This window comes from Loxodonta africana, chromosome 16 (genome assembly GCF_030014295.1).
Source record: "Loxodonta africana isolate mLoxAfr1 chromosome 16, mLoxAfr1.hap2, whole genome shotgun sequence".
Taxonomy (NCBI): domain Eukaryota; kingdom Metazoa; phylum Chordata; class Mammalia; order Proboscidea; family Elephantidae; genus Loxodonta; species Loxodonta africana.
Window position 1 is genome coordinate 1,833,783 of NC_087357.1, and position 4,178 is coordinate 1,837,960.

At 40.4% G+C, this 4,178-nt stretch overlaps 1 pseudogene; it reads left to right on the forward strand.

The window, feature by feature from the left end:
• The first annotated feature begins 240 nt into the window (after positions 1 to 240).
• Positions 241 to 2,278, forward strand: LOC100659965 (olfactory receptor 2B11-like; annotated as a pseudogene).
• Positions 2,279 to 4,178: the final 1,900 nt, after the last annotated feature.

Here is a 4,178-nt window from a genome sequence, read left to right on the forward strand (position 1 = left end):
CTATGCACTTGCCTGCTAACCAAAAGGTCAGGGGTTCAAACTCACCAGCTGCTCCATGGAAGAAATATGTGGCAGATTGCTTCTGTAAAGATTACAGCCTTATTAACCCTCTGGGGCAGTGCTACTCTGTTCTATAGGGTCACTAGGAGTTGGAATCTATTCAACAGCAACAGGTTTTGTTTGGTTTTCTAACAAACAGAGCTCACCATGTGATAGATGATTGCTAGATAGGTAGGTGGATTAAAAAAAAATTTTTATAGACAAAATTAATTTAAGATTTTCAAACATTTGTACAAATCCATTTAAGGCTAATCTTAATTTTAAAATGAGGAAATTGAAACACAGAGAAGTTCAATGACTTGGCCAAGAACGAAGTGATGGAGACATAAATTCAGCAGACCACTCCTGATTTTTCACGCTTAACAATCCACTATATGGCAGACAGATTTGAGAAGCTAGGTAGATAGAGAAGAGGGAGGGAGGAAGGGAGCGAGAAATAGAGATGAGATAGATACAGAGAGAGAGATCTTCATATACAGATACTTAAATGATTAGGTTTCATATAGAACATCTCATCAAATCTAGGGTATTCCAGCTCAGTGGCCACTGCTGGGGCAGTGTTTATATAAATCAGTCTTCTTTTGTGAAAATTTCTAATGATTTTGAAAATTATCTCAACAGCATATTGAAGGTTGGAAATGTTGCCATGGAGTGACTGAAGCAAAAAAGTCAGGCTTATCCTCCACATCTTTTCTCTTTCATTGCAGCTGTACATAAGATAACAGCCATGGAAGGAGAAAAATATGAGTTCCCCAAATGCGTGCGTCTCGTTGGGCTTCTCAGATCATCCGTGGCTAGAGATGCCCCTCTTTGAAGTGGTCTTAGTCTCCTACATCCTGACTCTGATGGGAAACAGCTCCATCATCCTTCTCACCCTGCTGGATCCTAGACTCCATACTCCTATGTACTTCTTCCTAGACAATCCCTCTGTGCTGGACCTCTGTGTCACCACCACCATTGTACCCCAGCTGCTGGTCAACCTCTGGGGAACAAAAAAGATGATTACTTACTGGAGATGCTTCACACAGGCCTACCTCATCCACTAGACAGGATGCACTGAATGCATCCTGCTGGCAGCAATGGCCTTTGATCGCTACGTGGCTATCTGCCAGCCACTCTAGCACACCGTCATCATGCATCCCCAGATGTGTGTGAAGCTGGCAGTTGCCACCTGGTCCAGTGGCTTAGCCAATTCTCTGCTCCAAGCCACCCTTACCCTTCAACTTCACTGCTGTGGTCACCACACCGTAGACCACTTCTTCTGTGAGGTGCCTGTTCTGATCAAGTTAGCCTGTGAAGACACCACTGCTAATGACCTGTCCTTAGCCATGGGAGCCATCCCCTTTGCACTGGTAGCTCCATTTCTTGTGCTGATCTCCTATACCTTCCTTGCTAAGGCTGTGCTAAAGTTATCTTTGGCTGAAGGAAGGCACAAGTTTTTCAGCACCTGCAGTTCCCACATGGTCGTTGTCACCATGTATTATGGGCCTGCCACCTACCTGTATCTCCAGCCCCCAGCCAAGAGCACCTAGGCCAAATTCATGTCCTTCATCTACTGTATTATCACCCCACTGCTGAATCCACTTATCTACGCCTTAAGAAACAAGGATGTGAAGAGGGCATTGGAGAGGATTCTATAATTCCATGGAGGGATAAAATCCTAAAAAGTGTAAAAGCCATAAAAATCCTGCCTCTTGGAACAGCCACATGCAAGCTTTCAATGAGTACTGCTACTTCTGTGCTTCCAAAGGAATGCCCAAGAACTTCAGGGAAAGATGTCCATATCTCATCAACCATCCTGACGTTTAGGGAAACTCATCTTATCAGAAAATGCTATCTTCTAAAAGCTCAGATAGAGCCATTGTATCCCAACTGTTACCAAATGCCCTGTTTTCGGTGGACAGAACAATCAGGAATGTTCACGCCTCTGTGGGAGGATGAATGACACCATCTTTTTCAAGCTTCCTCCTACAACAGCTCCTATTTGCCTGGCACTCTCCAAGTAAATGTGATTTTAAAAAACAAGATTTTTAAAGGACACTTGCATTGGATTTATCACATCTCCTGCACAAGTTTCTTTTAAACCTGTCCTGGTTTATTTGCTCTTAGTCACTCGCAAACTCTTCCCTTCCTCAAACACCAGGCTACCCTACATTTTACCACAGTCGTACTTCATCGATTCCCTCTACTCCTTTTTGATCATTTGTTTGAGACAATGATTTCACCTTCAAGACAAAAATAATTTAATTTTCTTTCAATTAATGTAGGATGGATAAAATATGATTCAACATGCATTCATATTGCATCCATGTGTATGAATCATCACCTGCATTTGTCTAGTTTCTACATTTCGCTGTAAGCTTTTAAACATTCAGGGAATCTCTCTTCCTTGGGATACTGATCAATAAATATTAAGCTCTATAATACTTAAAACTATAATGTGGATCTGTGATTGAATAGAGGTTTAAACTAAGGGTTAACTAAGTACAAAGGTGGTGTGAACAAGAAGCACAGAATGTTCCTTTTGGATTTGTTTTACTCACCGGGTAAAACTATGGGTGACCCTCTTTGCTAGATGATGTCTACTTTTGATCTCTTGTTACAAAGCAAGAGGTAGAGATTTTAGTTAATTAAGAAATGTGAACCAGGCTTTTATATGGACACTTTTTTTTTATTCTTTCCCCAGCAATACTATTTAAGAGCAGATATTACCAAAACTATCTTCAACCATCTTCTTTGTGAGCTGTCTTCCTTTTTCCACACATCAGCAGAAATAGATTCCTCAGCCCAACATTTTAGGAATGGAGACAAATGCTTGCCTCAAAATGAGATATCTGCTTCAAAGAGATAGTGGCTCTGAACCCTCCTTTAAACTTTCTTAGGTCAGAGATGACTTTCCAGGATGATATCCAGTCAGAACTCCATTAGCTCATTTGAATCATGTCTAATGGACAGGTTTGTCTCTTATCTTTAATATATTAAACATTAAGCAGGAACATTTTTTTAGAAATTCTGAGAACATAACCTGTACCATTTGTTGTAACCTTTTGATTTTTTCTTTCTGTGGAGCCCTGGTGGTACAGTGGTTAAGCATTCAGCTGATAACCAAAAGGTTGGTGGTTCAAATCCACCAGCTGCTCCTTGGAAACCCTATGGGGCAGTTCTACTCTGTCCTATAGGGTTGCCATGAGTCAAGGGCAATGTTTTTTTTTTTTTTTTCAGGATGGGGAGAGAGAATGGCAAGCTCTTGCTGTAAATTACTTTGTTGTCACAGTTATTAACTTTAACTTGTTTTCCAAGAAAGAGGAAAAGCATTAAAGTTGTGTTAAGGCACCTCAGAATCTTTAATGGGAAATTAAGCAAGAGCCTTCCAGAGGTACTCTAGGGAGATCTCTGTCAAGAATAGAGGCTTGTTTCTGAGAAAGGAATTTATTGAACTAGTGAATAGTGATTTACAATGGGAGAATTTAAAGAGTAAAGCAAGCTGGCCACTAAAGATAACGGCAGTAGCTTGCTAGCAACATACTTCAGTCTTGAGTATAAATCTCAACTCTATTGATGCAGAAACTCATATACTCTGGGTCTGTGCAACACTTTCTTAAAACTCACAAAACAACTGCTCATATAAGAAAGAAGTCATTGGAAATCATAATAAAAGATTAATCAAATATACTTTTCATCTGAAAACCTCTGCTTTATTTCTTTTTGATTAAACAAGCATGATAAATATGAATCTCCGTGACTTCTTTTTAAAGACCGGATTCTAATACTAAAATAGAAGTTGACCACCAAAAGATGAGAAATAGAAGACAGGCAAACTGATATAGATTGATAAACATGGATGGATGAAGGAGAGGCAGGAAGCTTTGGCCTGAGTCTATCACCTGGATGAAATCAGCTGATGCGTCCTTCAATATTTCCTACATGTTGTGTGGCTGTTAGCTACCATGGAGCTGTCCCCCAATTTGCAATAACCCCATGCACAAGGAAACAAATCACTGCCCAGTCCTGTCCTTCCTTATGATTGGTTGTGGACTGGGAAGTTGTGATCTATAGAACTTTCATTGGCTGTTTTTCAGAAGTAGCTCAACAGGCCTTTCTTCCTAGTTTGTTTTAGT